Source organism: Adiantum capillus-veneris, chromosome 15, assembly GCF_014529385.1.
Source record: "Adiantum capillus-veneris isolate H3 chromosome 15, ASM1452938v2, whole genome shotgun sequence".
NCBI lineage: Eukaryota > Viridiplantae > Streptophyta > Polypodiopsida > Polypodiales > Pteridaceae > Adiantum > Adiantum capillus-veneris.
The window spans coordinates 105,886,027-105,905,068 of NC_140945.1; positions in this window are offsets into that span (position 1 = coordinate 105,886,027).

Sequence of the window (19,042 nt, forward strand, 5' to 3'; positions counted from 1 at the left end):
ACAATGTTCATGAGGCTTGAAAATTGAATGCATAGGTCAGGAGGCTCGAACTTAAGTTTGAGCCTAAAAGATAGAGACTAAACTAGAAGATTTTTCAAGAGGCTCACATTTTGAGCTAAAGGCTCATTAGCTTGAACTTTTCAAATGATTTCTAGCTAAAAAGAGTCCTTCTAGAATCTCTAGCTACTAATGAGGCTTGAAAATTGAGTCTCTAGGTCATAAGGCTCAAGATTAAGTTTGAGCCTCATGAGCTAGATACTCTAGGAGAAGACATTGTAGCCTATGTGGATTCATGTTTATGAGCTAGAGACATTTACCTTATGATGCTTCAAACTTTTGATGTTTTAGTTTATGAGGTCCAAGCTTAAGTTTGAGCCTCATGAGCCAAAGACTGTAGGAACAGATATTGTAGCTTATAATACTTCAAGCTTGAGATTTTCTCAAGAGTCTTTGTCTCAAGAGGCTCTCAAGCTTAATCTCAAGCCTCATGAGTTAGAGACTTTTACGAATGGTTTCTATCTAGAAAAAATATTTGTAGGATCTCTAGCTTATGAGACATGTAAATTGATTCTCCAAGTCATGAGGCTCAAATTTAAGTGGAAGCCTCATGAGGTAGAGACTCTGAGAGCACATATTTTAGCTTATGAGATAGAGACTTATAGCATACTAGGCTTCAAGCTTATGAGCTCGATATCTCTAGTTTATGATACTTCAAGCTTATGAGGCTTGAGCCTCATGAGCCAGAGACTCTAGGAGCAGATAACGTAGCTTATGAGGCTCCAACCTTATGAGTTTTTCAAAAGTATTTGTCTCAAGAAGCTCTCAAGCTTTTGCTCAAGCCTAATGAGGTAAAGAATCTTGCAAATTCTTTCTATCTAGAAAGAATCCTCCTAGAATTTGTGGCTTATGAATCTTGAAAGTTGAGTCTCTAAGTAATGAGGCTCGAACTTAAGCTCGAGCCTCATAAGACAAAGACTCTAGGAGTAGAGATTGTATCTCATGAGACTTCAAGATTAAAAGTTTTTCAAGATTGTAGCCTCTCAAGCTTAAGATTGAGCCTCACTAACTATAGAATTTTGCAAATGATTTCTAGCTAGAAAGAATCCTCATGACCTAGAGACTCAATTTTCTATGAAAATGTTTTTAGTTGTGAAAGAGACCCTTTTTTCTTAGTGAGAAATATTTTTAGGTATGAAAGAGGCATTTTTTCTCACTCAAGAGTAATTTATTTTCTCATTGAGCAGTCGGGATGACCATGGCTGCTTCTTTTTTCTCCAATGGGAACAAGAAAACTCAAAAAACTTGAATGCGTGGAGCTTATTTTCACCTTGGAGTGAGAAAACATCTAAAACTTTTAGTCATATCTAGCTTGTAAGGCTAGATACAAGTTTTAGTCATATCTAGCTTGTAAGGCTTGTAAATTGAGTATCTAGGTCATAGAGGCTCAAACTTAAGTTTGAGCCTCATGAGCTAGATGTTGAAAGAAGAGATTTTTGCTTATGAGGCTTTAAGCTTGTGAGTTTTTAAACAATCTTTGTCTTAAACATGTAGCGATCTATAGCTCATTAGGTTGAAAATTGAGTCTCTAGGTCATAGAAGCTCAAACATAAGTTCAAGCCTCATGAGGTAGATGTGACATCGTCACTTATAAGACTTTAAGCTTGTGAGTTTTTTCAACATTGGTTTTCTAAAACATGTAGTGATATCTAGCTCATAAGGGTTGAAAATTGAGTCTAGGTCATAGAGGCTCGAACTTAAGTTCGAGCCTCATGAAGTAAATGTGAGATTCTCAGTTATAAGGCTTTAATCTTGTGAGTTTCTTATCAATGTTCTTCTAAAACTTGTAGTGATCTCTAGCTCATAAGGCTTGAAAATTGAGTCTCTAGGTCATAGAGGCTCGAACTTAGGTTCAAGCCTCATGAGCTAGATACTCGAACAAGAGATTGTCATTTTTGAGGATTTAAGCTTGTGAGTTTTTCACGAGTCTTTGTCTCAAGAGGATCTCAATCTTAAGCTTGAGCCTCATGAGCTATAGACGTTTGCAAATGCTTTCTAGCTATAAAGAAGCTTGCTACAATGTCTAGCTCACATGAGGTTTGAAATTTGAGTCTCCAGGTTATTAGGCTCAAACTTAAGTTTGAGCCTCGTAAGCTAGAGACTCTAGGATCAAAGTCTATAACTTTTGAGGTTTCAAGCCTCTCATAAGCTTGAGGCACACGCACAGAGAGAGAGAGAGAGAGAGAGAGAGAGAGAGAGAGAGAGAGAGAGAGAGAGAGAGAGAGAGAGAGAGAGAAACTTGCAACAAGACATTTTTATAAAACTTAGCAACAACTTAGTCGTCACATCATGCTTTTGTGCACCTTCAGTTAAGCATGATATATGACTAGGAACTGGGACTAGCTTTGCTCTTGGCTAAGTTTGGCTAGGCTCTTTGAGCAAGTGTAATAAGAGAGCAAAAAATTAGAGTGTGGAATCTTGAGTAAAGATAGTGACAAGTGCTAATACCTTTGCAGGACATGGTGATTTTTAATGACAATTGCAAGGGAAGTGTTGGTCCTGCACACCACACATATCACTTGTGGGTAGGAGCACAATCTGCAGAAGATATATATATACTCTCACAATAGAGATAATGCAAAGCTCCTTGCAAAGGCGCGGCTCACAAACAAATAGAATGTTACAAAGATACTTACGAAGCGGCATCAACAACAACCCGGGTTCTGCATGGGAGAAGAAACGAGTTGCATTCATGCTTTTAGACCTTCAGCTCCTGCTGCAGTTTGTGATAGAGGCAAGACGCCCTTCGGCTCTAGCTTTTGCCATTTTTGACAGGAGGCAGATAACCTTGGTTCTTGCTGCAATTCATGGTAGTTCATGATAGAGGCAAGTCGACCTTTGGCTTCTACTGCAGCTCATGATATGTAAAGAATGAGGATGCAAGAGAGCTACACAAGACAAGCACAAAGCACATAGAGATGGAAAGCTTCTTCTTCTTCTCACATAAAAGAGAGTACAAAATGACTAAGTGCTAAAACTGAAAAGTAGCACATATGTACATGCGGTCACTAAGTGTGAACTCGCTAGAAGCGTACTAGGCTGGCACTATAAGTGTAGTCTAGCTATAGAATCACTGGCAGATATCCTCTGTGTCAGTCACCTAACGCGCCAGTGAGTAAATATCGTAAGCGGCCAAGACCCGTAGTGGATGCCAACTCAAGATGTAGAGCTCGACATCTCAACACTCCCCCTCGATCTCTGCATGTCGCAGAGTCCAAGAATAGTTCGGAAACGTCGAAGCTTCTCAGATCCGAGGGCCTTGGTAAAGATATCCGCTATCTGCTCCTCTATGCTGACATAGACCAAGTCGATGTCGCCTGCCAACACTCGCTCTCGAACGTAGTGGTAATGAACCTCTATGTGCTTGGTCCTGGCATGGAACACTTGGTTCCTAGCCAGCTGCATGCTGCTGAGGTTGTCACAATGGATGACAATCTGCCGGTCCACCTGCACTCCCAAGTCCTCAAGTAATGTGCGTAGCCAAGCTACCTCGCACGCTACACCTTTGTACTCGGCCTCTGTGCTTGATAAAGCAACCGTAGGCTGGATTTTGCTGCTCCAAGTAACAACAACACTCCCAAAAGATAACATGAAGCCACTCGTAGATCTCCTATCAACAATGCTACCTGCCCAATCTGCATCTGTATACCCATACAATGCTAATGGCACATCTGTTGCATAGAACAATGCGTAGTCAAGAGTACCTTGCACATACCGAAGTGTGCATTGTACCCCATCCAAATGTGGTTTCCTCGGAAGTTGCATGAACTGACTCTCCAACCTACTGTGTAGATCAAGTCTGGCCTCGTGATAGTCAAGTAGATTAGACTACCCACAATCTTCCTGTACATCTTGACATCCTCAACAACATCACCCTTCTCTGTACTTAGCTTTGCATTCACATCCAAGGGAATAGAAATTGGCTTACAGTCAGCCATACCATACTTTGACAACATGTCCAAAGCATACTGTCTCTGTGATAGCCATACACCCTCTGGAGTCCTGATCACCTCAATGCCAAGAAAGTAGTGCAACTCGCCCAAATCTTTCATTTGAAACTCCTGTTTGAGAAGACCCTTCACATGGTCAATCTCCATAGCATTGTCACCCACAATAATAAGGTCATCTACATATATGGTAATGACCACAATCCCCAAATCACTCTCACGTACATAGAGTGAATGATCAGCATGGGCTCTCCTAAACCCAATACTGACAAGATACTTGGAAATCCTGTCATACCATGCTCTAGAGCCCTGCTTCAAACCATACAAAGCTTTGAGAAGCCTACATACATAATCTGGGTAACCTGGATCAACATAAGCAGGTGGCTGATCCATATACACTTCCTCCTACAACTCACCATTCAAGAAGGCATTCTTTACATCCATTTGATGCATAATCCATCCTCTAGATGCAGCCACTTCTATGACAGCTCTCTCAGTCGTCATCTTTGCCATTGGAGCAAAGGTCTCCTCATAGTCTATGCCATACGTCTGTGCATAACCCTTTGCGACCAGCCTTTCCTTGTGACGCTCAATGTTACCATCAGCCTTATGATTGGTTTTATACACCCATTTACAGCCAATAGCTTTCTTGCCACTTGGAAATGGCACCAACTCCCATGTGTCGTTTGCTTCCAATGAAGCCATCTCTTCATTCATTGCATCATCTCAATGCACATTTCCAACCGCATCCTCAAAACATGTGGGCTCGACATCCTGTATCACCTTAGCCATGTAGGCTTGGTGATGCGCTAGATACCCATCATAAGTCAATTTCTGAACTCGATTTATGACTCTGTTAGATCTGCGTGGTCCTGGGTCACTCCTTTGCCCTCTAGCATCTTCTTGTACTTTCCTTACACCAGGTTTCCTGACAGCCGGAATTCCAAATTCCTCATCAAGACTTTGTTCAAAACCATCTGAATCCATGTCTATATGTGAAAAAACTTGATGATGTATCAGCCATAAAGGGAGGTTCATCAACCTTTTCCTTTCCTTTTCATGATACATTCCCTGTACCTGCTGGTGGAGTAGCGTGCGTACGTAGTCTACCATTCCATGGCTTTTCAATAGAGCCACGAGAAGAGGACTCTTGTGGTCCACTCAAGACCTGTGACTGTGGCCTCACATTTTGTACAACCACATCATCTTTTACATCAGCCCCAATAGTGCCATGTGCATTACTATACCAGCTGCTCATCTCATCAAAGACTACATCTCTGCTCACTCGTAATTCTCGTGTAGTAGGATTGTAGCACCTGTACCCCTTTTGTTCAAGGGAATATACCACAATAATACATTTCTCTGCTTTAGGATCCAATTTCCTATGCAACTCATCTGGTACATGCACGTAAGATATGCAGCCAAACACTTTCAAGTGTGCCAAATCAGGCTTTGTACCGGTAAACTTTTCCTCATGCGTTACATCATGCACCACAGTTGTAGGTGTTCTGCTCATAATGTACACAGCTGTATTTACAGCTTAAGCCCAGAAATGATGAGGCATGTTCTTCTCATTCATCAATGCATGTGCAACCTCTGCAATGTGCCTGTTTTTCCTTTCTGCGACCCCATTCTGCTGTGGAGTATATCTGCATGTAAACTCCCTGCGTATACCATGCATTCACAGAAAATCTGAAAAATTGTTGGATAAGTACTCTCCCTCTCCATCTGACCTCAATGTCTTGATTTGCATATCTGTCTCCTTCTCAATCATGACTTTGAAGTCCTGAAAGTGACCAAACACTTCACTTTTGTTACGCATGAAGTAGACACATACTTTCCTTGTATGGTCATCAATGAAAGAGACATAATACCTGCAACCATGTATACTTGCAGTATCGGTTGGACTCCAAACATCTGTGTGCACCACCTCAAGTGGCTTCTTACATACATTGCGCTCATGTGGAAATGAGCCCTTTGATTGTTTTCCAAACTGGCATGCTGCACACACTTTACGCATACCATCGACCTTGAATTTGGGCAAACCTTTTACAATCTGTTTTGATTGCATGCTGCGTAATCTCTCCTCATTGACATGGACAATGCGTTTGTGCCAAATGTCAACATCAGCCACAACACCTGTGCCCTGTGCAAATAATGCAGCTTTTACCTCGGCATGTCTACATTCAATGTAAAAATTATACCCACACATTTGTCCTCTGTGGTCAGCTTACAACCATTCTGGAAATCTTCTACATAACAGCCATTCTGATTGAAGCGAAGCTGCAAACCCTGCTCAACCATTTGTCCAACAGAAACAAGATTCTTTGTAATGTTTGGGACATGAAGTACATATGCTAAGTACTTTGATTTCCCACTCTTCATATTTAGAGGTATGTCCCCTACATGAGCAATGGGGTGAGCTGTGTCATCTCCTGTCTGCCCATAGCGTGACACATCTAGCTTGCGAATATCTCTAAACCACTCTCCACGAGACGTCATGTGATTAGAGGCACCTGAATCCACATACCAAACATCATCTTGGGTGGAATTATCTACAGTCATTGTATTCATTACATGCTGCATAACAAACATGCGCTCGTTTTTGCTGTCACCTGCATCTCTGCTAGTAGATGCATAGTTTCCCTGTTCTCTCTTTCCACTTTCTTTTCCCTTTGGATAGTCACGTGACATGTGACCTCTTTCACCACAAGTCCAACATTCTCTGCTATCTGCAGTATGTTGCTGCCTGCTTGATCCTGGACCACGTCCTCTTTGACTCCCCCTGCCTTGAGACTGGTTTCCCCTGCCACCTGTATTGTTTTGATTTGATTGAACTTCTTGAAATTGGCCCTTGCAACCACTTGGGCCTCAACCACGACCTCTACCTCTACCTCTGTTGGAGTTAGAATAGAAGGCCTGTTCAGACCTATTTCTGCCACGAGAAGAAGACGTGTCAAGACCAAGGTTCTTCTCCTCAAGAATAAGCATAGAAATCAAATCTTGGAACACGGGGATGTCATCTCTTGTATTCATGGAAGACCTGAAATGTACATACTCATCTCCTAGACCATCCAAGCATACACGGGAAATGTCATCGTCTTCCACTGAGGCTTTAATAGATCCAAGAGCCTCAATGATACTCTTGATCTTCAAAGCATAATCATTGATGGAGAGGTTGTTCCTCTTAACCTGATTTAGCTCCAACTTTAGTTGAAGCTTCCTGGCCTTGGTGTTCACCTCGAACACTCTGCCTAAGTTTTTCCATGCTATGGCGGGGGTTTCAGCATCCTGTAGATAGTCCATCATGCCATCTGTGATGCTCATAGAAAGCCAATACATCACTTTTCTCTGGCCTTGTTGCCAGTCCCTCAAAGCTTTCCTTTGTTCTGGTGTAGCATTTGCCTCGAGAATCTCTGGTTCCTTTTCATTGTCTCCTTCTACATAGTCCCAATAACATTTTCCTTTTAGGAAATTTGTTATTCTGAACTTCCATGCAAGGTAGTTATTTTTCTCAAGCTTCTCAGTGACAATTTGACTGAAACCGTCAGACATCTTGAAGCACTAAGACAAAATAGCTGCAATTTGCAAAAACCTGCAAATCTGCTGAACCTGCTATCGTGGTACCTGTAATGCTTTCTACACTCAATGAGTGTCCACAATCAAGCGTACATACAACCACTGTACTTGTACAGTAAATCTCTGTGTACTGCACTTTGGAGACTTGTTCAGAAACTTGTACGAAAAACTTGTCGTGGATTGTGAACGAAGGGATTGTGATGCTCTTGCTCTCTTAGCCTCTCTTGCCTGCACCACGCTCTGATACCATGTAAAGAATGAGGATGCAAGAGAGCTACATAAGACAAGCACAAAGCACACAGAGATGGAAATCTTCTTCTTCTTCTCACAGAAAAGAGAGTACAAAATGACTAAGTGCTAAAACTGAAAAGTAGCACATATGTACATGCGGTCACTAAGTGTAAACTCGCTAGAAGCGTACTAGGCTGGCACTATAAGTGTATTCCAGCTGTAGAATCATTGGCAGAGATCCTCCGTGTCTTTATATCTTAAGCGGCCAAGACCAGTAGTGGATGCCAGCTCTACATGCGGTCACTAAGTGTGAACTCGCTAGAAGCGTACTAGGCTGGCATTATAAGTGTAGTCCAGCTGTAGAATCACTGGCAGAGATCCTCTGTGTCAGTCACCTAACGCGCTAGTGAGTAAATATCGTAAGCGTCCAAGACCCATAGTGGATGCCAACTCAAGATGTAGAGCTCGACATCTCAGCATGATGTACCAAGCGGCTCTTGCTATAGTTTGTGATAGAGCAAGAGGCCCCCTACTACAACTCATGACAGAGGCAAGGAAACCTTCATCCCTACCACCACAACTTATGGTAAGGGCGACATTCAGCAAAAAACTATGGGCTAAAACGCTGCCGAGCTTTGGAAATCAACGCATCTTCTGTTGTCTTCTCCATCGTTAGTCGCCGTTAGTTTTGAATTTCAAAACTAATGTTGTTTTGTAGTTTGTTGACAGAGAAAAATTAAATTTGACGGACCTCTATTACATTTTAAAACTGACGTTGCTGCTATTACTAGGTTTAAACGAGATCAATTGTAGCGCCTCTCAGTAAAGACGCATTGCTGATCTCTTTGCAACTCGATTTGCGGAACCACAGTTGAACACAGATGATGACACTGCAAGGTAAAGCCTCAATAACTCCTCAAATTCCAATTAATTGCCGGCCTGAGCATTAAATTAGCTTAATGTTTTCCTTTTGCATCTTGTGAACATAGCGCATGGCCGGAGGGCTGTCGCCTAGCTCTTGGTGGGCCCAAAAACGTACGCCTTGTTTTTTGCCCAATGAATGTGCCACAGCCCACCATAGATCTAAAATATCTTCGAGTGTATCATCTAGACTTGGCCTCAATTTGACGAGGTTTCTAATATTTTTGTTAACCTCGATGGAATTAGCTCATGAATAATATGAATACTTAGGAGGCTCGAACTAGAGCTCGAGCCTTGCAAGCTCCAGGTGGTACCTCAAGGCTCAAACTAGAGCTCGAGCCTTGTAGGCTCTAGGTGGTTCTTTATGGCTTGAATTATAGCTTGAGCTTTTTTATGTGTGAGAATTGATCAAAAAAAGTTTTAGCTCAACATGAATTTAAGTTGTTTTAGGGTTTGCTGGAGCAAGAACCATTGATGCCCTGTAGCATGCAAGGCTAGGGAGTGGTGAGGCTTAAAGCTAGCACTGCAACAAGTTGAGTTTCAAATCTTTCTTGGTGAAGAAGGTAGATGGGGGACCGGCCTCGGGAGGGCAGTGATCGTAGAAGTGAGCGATCAAGCGGCTCCACACTCTCTGTTTCCTTTCTTCCTTTGTCGGCTCCTTGTTTTTTTGAACAAGTGGAAACCACTTCTCCAAAGATCATCAATGACAGCTATTTTCAGTGTTGATTCGTGCCTAGGGAAACGATTTCTAACGGTCGAGCGATTGGTTATGTCGTGGTAGCCGTTGGCGAGGTGTATGGTTCTTGGCCCACCTTTGACGTCATGATCCCTTCGTCGACGGATGTGGTGAGAATTGTGGTTGGCATCGGCTCTAATGTGTCATGCTGCTAAAGGGTGGCATCCTTTGGCAGCATGGTGGCTCCGTGTAGGTCCGTCTTGAACATGCTTGGAGGTTCCATCCTGTGGCGGCCACTCATGTGCTTTTCTTGGTGTCTTGCTTGAACTCTTCTTTGGATTACTATTGCAAGGTGATGGAGGCTGTGGACTTTGCTCTATTGCAAATTTTTCTCTTCTCTTGGTACGATGTTTGGTATTGTTGGGATCTATTGTATCCATTGGTGTTTTCATCTTGAGAATGCCCCTGTGTCGGGGTGGTAGTACGATGGATTCGGTGGCATCCTCTTGGTGATTTTTGGTATTGTTTTGTATTTCCTCGTTTTGTTTGGAGTTTGATACATCACTGTTGGTTGTAAGTAGAGACTGTGGCGTTTTGTGAGCAGGGTATTGATGTAAATTTTTTTGTTTAAATTTTTGTGTCGGCAGAATCACATAACTAAGTAGGCGTTATTGGGTTACATAGCCTCAGAGATGATGGGGGATCAATTGCCAATATGTGGCCTCTCCCAACAAGATCCTAATATAGAAAAGGGTGAGAGAAAGTACGCTCTTTCCTACCAAAAAGTTTCTGCAACCGCTTGTCAATTTGCACATGCAACTTACTTTTTGTTTTTGGGTTGTTTATTGTTGTAGTGAGTATTCTAGCTAACTCAAGTTTTAGTTTTCAGCTTGAGTAAAATCATGCCTTGGACCCTAAAAATAAAATAGAAATTCTTTCTCTATCGTGAACTACCACATAAAAAAATTGAGTTTTGTAAGACAAATAATTCAGTGCAACATTTGCTCTAGAAATTGACACTAATGTCTGACAACAATGCAACCCAACACAATGCAAATTCACTCTAGAACTTCACACTAATAGTTGATAAGAGTGCAACCTAGTACGTTGTAACCTTCACTCAAGACCTTGGTTCACAAAGATTTGTCCCAAAATTGTGCATTTTTCCCAAAATTCTTAAATATGTGTTTTATCTAGGTTTAAAATTCAAGCAGTCCGACTAAGCTAGTTTGACCAAGCTAGGCGTTAGAGATCTTCTCTTAATACCATGGGGAATGCCTTCCTAATAATAAATGGTTACTTAGGTTCTTACTCCGATTTAGGCAGCATTGTGAGAAATGTATTAGGGCTTTCTAGTGGGCTTAGTCCCTATTGACCTTTAGCTTAAGTATTATAAAGGGAGTTTACTAGTGTGATGAGCCTGGGAGGTGTAACAGTGTTATATGACCCCCCAAAGTTATAAAATTAAAATGGTGAAAACGAACAAACAAAAAAATCAAAGTGCCACAATGTAAAATCTTAAGCTAGAAGAGAAATCTCAGCTTGATTGGGTATTTCACTCACATGTATCGCTTATGGTACTAGAGCCCTAGAGGTTCCCAGTGTGCACGCTTTTCGTTGAAAAGAAAAAAACCCAAGGCATACAAAATAAGCACACACATCAAAATTGAATCACTGTGAAAAGACTTTGGGGGGTCAAAGAAAAGGTAATTAGTCAGGCGATGATTTCATGAGAAATTCCTTTTATTGTAGATTAACTACAAGGTCTTCTAGGTATAGCCTCTAGTCAGCCCTCGAACATGAAATACTTGGCTCTCGCGATTAAATAACTTAATTGACTAGAGAAAATTAAGAAGCTTACCTATGGTATTAATAGTCGATCTCTAGTGCCTTTAGATCATTAAATTAGCGACCCCAGACTTGTTTAATTTTTTACCTTTACATTTGTTTATGCATTTGATTATATTGCAATTTATTGTTTATTTTACTTACAAATGGTTTAAAATTCTGTTACCAATCACATTGTTTGCCTACAACTGCATATGCTTTTTAATGCTATATGAGAATGCAATTACTGTGTCAATGTTGTCTGATTTTGCAGTGATTGACTGAAGAAGGCTAAGGACATTCATCTCAAATGCTCTTCCACCTAGAAGAACGAGCTTCAACTCAATAGCTTCCGAGGACGGAATCTACATCAGGAAGGGGGGCATGTTAACCCTCACGGCTCTTTCCTATTGGACAGACAAGTTCAGTACCTGACTCTGCCATGAGAGGCGCACTCTAACTGGAACATTCAAGGGATTAGTTGGCTAAGCATGGGCGCCCAAGTGTGAATGGGGTGAGCTCATATAAAAGTCAACTAAACCTAAAATGCACTCATTCTCTCATTTGTGCAATTGAAGAGTGCTCTTGCTCCATCTCCATCTTCTTCTTCTTCATCTCCTCGTGTGTGTGTGTGTATGCGTGAGAGAGAGAGAGAGAGAGAGTGTGTGCGATCGAGCATTGCGGCGGCACGACGGTGGCGAGGCGGTTGAGCACGGAGTAGCGGAGTCTCCCTCTTCTTTGCGGCGAGGAATCCTCCACGAAGCAAGCGTAGAGTGGTGAGTGACACACCATCGTCATCTTTGAGCTTACTAGTTTAGGCTTGTTGTGTGCTTGGAGCCATTTGTGGCTCGCATGCGGTGTATCGGCAAGTTCCTTGCATTGACACGTGCGACATACGCGCAGAGTGGAAGAGTTTCCTTTGTAGCAGTGATAAGGGCTTGGCTTTCATCGACAGTGTCCTGCATCTTTTCTGATAGTTTCCTCCTATCCATACACTGTCAAGATGATGAAGCATATGAAGAATAAGAAGACTTACTTGATTCTTCAAAACTGTACCCAGGTGTGTCTAGCAAAGTTAGATGACAATCAGTTGTCTCCTCAGAAGATGAAGTTTGCGACTGTAATGAAGATAATTCAGAGCTCGGTGATGGCGAGTGAACAACATGAGGTAATCTTTGCGCAGGATATTTGCGAGGAAAAATGCCTACGTGTCTCCCTATTATACGCGTTCGCATCATAAACGCTCCACCACTTACCGTTCCTAGATTTTGTGCACCGCAACTGACATGGCCGACATGCATTGGACAAGACTTTCACTCATCATTGAAATGATTACCCCACTGATATTCCATCTGATTGTTGCCCACTTAAAAACCGATAACTGTGTCCCCCCTGTTTTGGTCCTGGTATCAACCTGGCTTGGTTTCGCTAGTACTGGTCTGCAACTAGTTCTGAAATTGGAACTGGTTGCACATGAAAAAGCCCCAAGATAGCTGATTCTAGAATTTCTTGGTCTTCAGCACCCAGATCCTCAATACCCGTTTCTTGGCAAGACTTTCTAGGTTCTGAATAGTAGAACTTGATTTTAGCTCCATTATACACCCCTGGCAGCAGTAATCCAGATAGGTCTTTCAGTCTTATCGTGCCATTGTAGAAAACCCAGTCCACTTCAAATGATCCTACCCGGGCTATCTTTAGATTCGGCTTCTTAGGACCCAATGTGGATTGATATAAGAGTACCAAATCCCGTTTCTAAAACTCTCGGACCTTAATTCTTCGGTCATGCCACTGCTTCCTTCTTTGCTGAAAAATATCCTGTTCCAGCATAGCCCGTTGCCTGAGTTCATCTAACTAGGTAAGCTCCTCTAGTCGCTTCTTAAGATTGTGATTATAATCTAACCCATATTCTACAGCCATTCTCAGACTTGGAGTAACAAACTCCATAGGGACAACAGCTTCACTGCCATATACCATTCTAAATGGTGTCAATCCTATAGTGAACTTATAAGCTATCTTGTATGCCCATAAAGTAGTCTGAAGCTTCAAATCCCACGGGTTTGGCTTTTTCTGCACAATCTTAATGAGAATAGTCTTAATGGTTTTGTTACTGCTTTCGGCCTGTCCATTGTATCTACGATAATAAGGTGTGGATTTTTTATGCTTGACTGAAAGCATATCCAGAAGGATATCCATAGTTGTTGACCGCTGGGTCAACAACACGACATAACTCAAGTCATTCAAAATTTCATCTTGGAAAGGAAGAGGGAAGTGGTCCCTCTTTGTCGCAGTGTTGAGGGGTTTGTAATCCATGCAGACCCTCCACTTACCATTCTTCTTGGGAGTGACTACAATAGGTGATACCCATTCAGAGTTGGATACTGGATAGATGAAGCCAGCCTTCAAGAGTCGATTCACTTCTTGTAGGAGAGCCTTTTGTTGCACAGATCCTAGTCGCCTTAACTTTTGAGCCACGGGTTTGGGCCCTGGTTTCAATTCAATTCGATTCTCTATTACATCTACACCTCTTATTTGTGAGTAGTCAGTGATAAAAAAATCGTACCAAAGTCTTATCTTTTGCGAGTTATGAAATGCTGCGGATTATGGCTATAAACGTCATTTGTAATGAGTAGTTATTCTAGTTTCAGAAGCCGGGGTGCAATGGCACTTCCAGTTTGTAAATACAAAGCCATTTGACCCTTTCAACCCCGTTTTTGGTTAAACCTAAGGTAGCCTTAGTATATAAGGTACCTAGGTCATTTTGTAAAAGAAGACTTTTCATAATCTAAACTTGAGCGCTGCCGTCTATTGTGTGTGAGAGAGAAAGAGAGTGAGTGTGAGCTTCATCCTCTCGCTACGCCCGACTCGCTCAACACATTGGAGATCCGACTGCACCATTGTTGTAGGCTCGAGGAAAGCTACGCGACAACGCCAAGCATTCCACGCGAGACAAAGCACACACGTCGACGCATCTACGAGCTATTTGTGGCCAAGAGAGTGTTGAGGTAGGCTTCTATCTCACAAGCTTGGAGTAGGTGATGAGTTCTCCATTAAAGCTTGGGAAGAGATAGTCTTCTCTTTCTTCACACATAAGATTGTGTGAGTGTGTGTGTGATAATTCCAAGCAAAAATCAGACCCCTCCTTCTCTTGGGTGAGCCCCCTTGCTATTTGATCTTCCTGCAGCCTCATTGGCCCTCCCCAAGTCAAGCCAATTACAATTAAGCAACATAAGTGATAGTCTTCTGACATGTGTCCCCCTTTCCCCTTTTGTGAGAGTTTGAGGTAATTAAATAATTAAACTAAACTCTCATTGGACCCCTTTGCCTCCTGGCCAATAGGAATCAGGCAAGCCATGGGGCTCCTGAATGCTCATTGGACCCTTTGGGAGACTGCCCAATCGTCTTCTAGGAGACTTAATTCTTATTGGTTTCTTTTATTAAATGTTTTTAAATTAATTAAACTAGATTTACTCTAGCTTAATTCTCATTGGTCCACTTCAAGGGTCATCCAATAGAACTTGGGCACACCTTGTGGGCATCTGGGCTAGGGAGCTGACATGTGTCCCTAATTCCCTTTGTGTAAAGGGGCTTGTGTGTGTGTGTGTGGCTTTCTCTCTCATCCCCTAGAAGAAGGGCTCGCCCCCTCCCATGTAGGGATGTGCATTGAATTTGGAGAGCACACAAAGCATCCAATTCCCCCTAAGCTTTAACCCTTTGGACACAACCTTTGAATTTTGGAACCTTAGCATTTTGGAAGTCTAAATGGGCTGAACCTTAGGGTCTTTTTAGCCCATTGTTGCACATGGATCTTTTGCAGATGGCCCCCCCTTTGGATCCCTATTGTCCCTCCTTTGGATCCCTACTGTGGCCGGTCTGCTAGCTTAACCAATATTCTAGCTTTTTCTCCCCTGGCACTTCCCCACATTAAATGATCAGTTTAATATGAGAAAATCATTTAGGATAATTAGATATTGATTATTATGACATGCATGCTTCAGACTCTGTGGCCATTGGCCAAGTTTGTGGTGACTCCTCCAGATGTAAGAGGATGTAGACACATCGTGGTTCATTTCTTTGTTGATACGCAGTGCTCGCCATGCTATGTACACATTCATGAGGACTCGTGGACAGAGGAGGTTGCTTTACATACGGCTCGGTCTACTTGGGCTTGGGCCAGGCTGTCTTTACAGTCACGCCTATCTAGAGGATGCTCGGATGCGGATTACTCCCCATGCAAGCCTTTGGTCTCTCTCGCTCCCCATGAGGATCGTCTCATGGAATGTGCAGGGACTAGGTGGGCCCCAGTTTCAGCGTTAGAAGGGCCGACTGCATTAGGATCTTTAGCGTTGCCTTGTGGGAGGAGATATTGATCTCCTTATGCTATAGGAGCATCATCTGTGGGAGAGCTGCATTAGACAATGTGGTCAGCTCTTGTGTGGACAATATGATACTTTTTGGGTAGCTGCTTTTGGACGAGGAGGCATCCAGGGTGGGGTATATATGACTATTGTAGATTCTTTGCAGTAAGACATTGTGGGCAGAGGGATTATTGTGCCACGCAGGGCTCAGTAGATCACTATGCAGTTTCACAGTTGCCTTGTGGGATTCCTGAACATATATGCACCCAATGTGGCGAGTGCACGAGCAGATTTTTGGTCATAGATTGTTGAGTCTCTACCACAGGTAGAGCACTTGTGCATAGGGGTGACTTCAACATGTTGGAGGACCCTTATGACAGGATTGGTGGCAGCCATTCTATTGTGCATGGAGTTGAGCTCGCAGCTTGGGAGAGGTTTTGTATGACTCTGAGGGTTTTGGATGTGTGGTAGCACTTTAGCTTTGTGAGGCCCCCAGATAGCCTGGCCTTCTCTTGTTTGGACCACAAAGTGGAAGGAATGAATCTATCACGGATAGATCTATTTTACACTAGTGACCATTTCTATGACTTGGGTGGGAGAGTTGGCATTCTGGCAAGGACTTCCTTCTTGGACAATGCACCAATAATCTTCACAGTGGCAGATAGGTAGAGGAGGGGGAGCATGATGCTTCACAACCCTAAGAAGGTCTTACTGGAATCTGCACTCAGAGAGCAAGTAGAGGCTCTTTGGATAGAGAGCTTGGACATGCAGGATTCTCCTTTTGACATAGTGGCCTCAAGACTAGCTCAAATTAGTAGATTCTTTCTCCAGGAGTCTTTGGCTCATAGAGAGGAGGAGCAGCAGCTCAAACAGGGTGTTTCTTCCCTGCAGATGATGCACGATCATCGTCCAGACAGTCCTTGGCTGGAGGAGCAGTTATAGTAGGCTTGCTAGGAGCTTGTTAGCACAAAGAAGTGATGCCATGAGTTTTCTTTCCATCGAGAGGCATCTCATTGGACTCATGTGGGTGCCAGAGGACTCAAGTGGGTTCTATCGACAGGCATCTCAGTGGACTCAGGTGGGTGCCAGAGTGACTGGTGCTTTCTTCGAGGCAGTGGGACCTCGACATATGCATGCCAAGGTTAGTCACTTGAGGAGGCCCGATAGGTCAGTTTATTATGAGCCAAAGGATATGCCTCCAGTTGCTACTGACTTCTATCGTGCACGCGACTCGAGGTTCTCATCTCAGTTTAGGATTTCTCAGAGATTGTTCCCTCCCTTTTTCAAGTTACAAGGTGAGGGATGCTTACATCCAGTTGCAGTAGAGGCCCCAAAGGTGGCAGAGTGTTGTTTTCAAAGGATCCGAGTAGTGGGCATCTGTGGGAGGACTTGTGTCATCGATCCTGACCCAGCTGCTCTTGAGACTGGAGATTGGAGAATATGGGCTTGGGAGTGCTATCCATTGGCACGAGTATAGTGGGATCTTGGAGAGTGGCTTTGGAGGGACCCTTTCTCTTATGCAGACCACCCAGGTGTCCCTTTCTTCAAGTACACTGTTCGACTGGGATGTCACATACTGGCAACACAGAGAGAGGCTCGCCCTGCTGCAAAACCTCATTGGCAGGAGGAGGGTTTGTTCTTGGGAGCTTTTTGGGAGAGTTTGTGGGACTCCAGACAACGGAGGTGTGTCACTTTGTTTCAGTGGTTGTTCGCACACAGAGCTACAGCAGTTGGGAGATGGATTATACATAGTGGTCTCTCGGCTACATATGCAGCTTGTGACCATCTTGTGGGGAGTCAACAGCACTATCTTTGGGATTGTCCTTTGGCACATCAGGTGTGGCTTTGTGTTCTTTGGTTGATGCTTGCTCTTTCCACGGCTCGACAATACACTTGGGGGGCAACTGCTTGGTCCACTCTCACGGGCCTGGCACTTTAGTTTGAGCTATCTTCCACCAGTAGGATGATAGTGATGCAAGGGGGGTGACGTACACTCCAACCTGCCATAGAGCTTACTCCATAGGAGTGGTGCAATGAGAGAGAGGAGTGTTGGTATCTCATCAGTGGCTTGACACTCTGGTTCATTTGGCGGGCCCACTACTTCCGCATCTTTGAGGCTGTCCTTGTACCACCAGCAGAGACTATTCACGATATTTGGCTAGAGATGATCCACACTCTTAGAGAACAGCTCGAGAGACTCCAGGGCAGCTCCGACCTTATGCAGGGATGCAGAGAGGCCTTCCTTCGACTCTCACATCCTAGGAACCATGGTCCAGGGTGTACTCAGATGGCACTACCGTCCACCTGTGCGGCTGTTTCCTCCTCCCATCTCTTGATTTAGCCTCATATATTTTTTCATTGGGAGAGTCTCCCCATCATGGTTGGTGTATCCCTCTCTACTAGAGGTGGTTGTAGCATTATGGGCAGTTTTATTAACTAATAGAAGGATCTTTTTCTCGGTTTTTTTTTTTTGAGAAGCTTGCCCATGTTATTAACAATTGACCTCTAGTTGACCTCTAGCTAAATTAGCAACCCCATACTTGTTTAGTTTTTCACCTTTACAACTGCTTATGCATTTGATTATATTACAGTTTAATGTTTTACTCCTAACAATTGTTTAATATTTTGTTACCATTAGCAAAAATATGGACTCTCCATGGGCCTTGTAAGAATCCCTAATTTCAAGGAAGCCTGCCAATATTAAGGGGGACAAAGGCTTTGAATGGGGCTATTTTGGTAGGGTCTCCTCCACCTTTGACCCCTAAAAAGGTAGGGGGAAGGGGGGGGGGGGGGGGGGGGGTAAACCATTTGAAAAGTAGGGGGGTAGGGGGTCTTCTCTCTCTAGCTTTTTGGCCAGCTTGTAAGTGGCCTCTTAACTCTCCCATGCCACCTAATCAAATCTGTAGGTCAAAGAGGTTAAAAAAATGACTTTTTCCAAAAACTTAAAAAAGAAACTCTATTTCCCCCTAAAAAGTATCCCCAACATATATACATGTTAAAAAAAATATTTTTAAGTTAAATTACTCATAATTCAGCATTCTTTGACTCCCTCCAAAACTTTTCGGAAATTTCTCCCAAAATTGAAAACTTTTCCTCCTAATCTAAGCTCCTCTCCTACACCCATCCCCCTTGCACCTGCACCTGCCTGCTGCACCTACACACCCATCTCTCCATCCTTCAAGCTCCATCTCTCCATCCTACAAGCTCTATCTCTCCATCCTTCAAGCTACATCTCTCCATCCAACAATGCCTCTTGATGACGTGACCAATGTCCCAGCAAGCTTTTCACGTGGTAGGTCTCTGAGGCTTTTCCTATGCCTACCTCAAGAGTATGTTCCGACAAAGACAACATGCTTGGGTACATTAGGTTCAACCAACGAACGCCGCGCTCAAGGGGAGAATAATGTGGATCTCTAGACAGACGGCCAAAGGATCCTTCTCTCAATGTC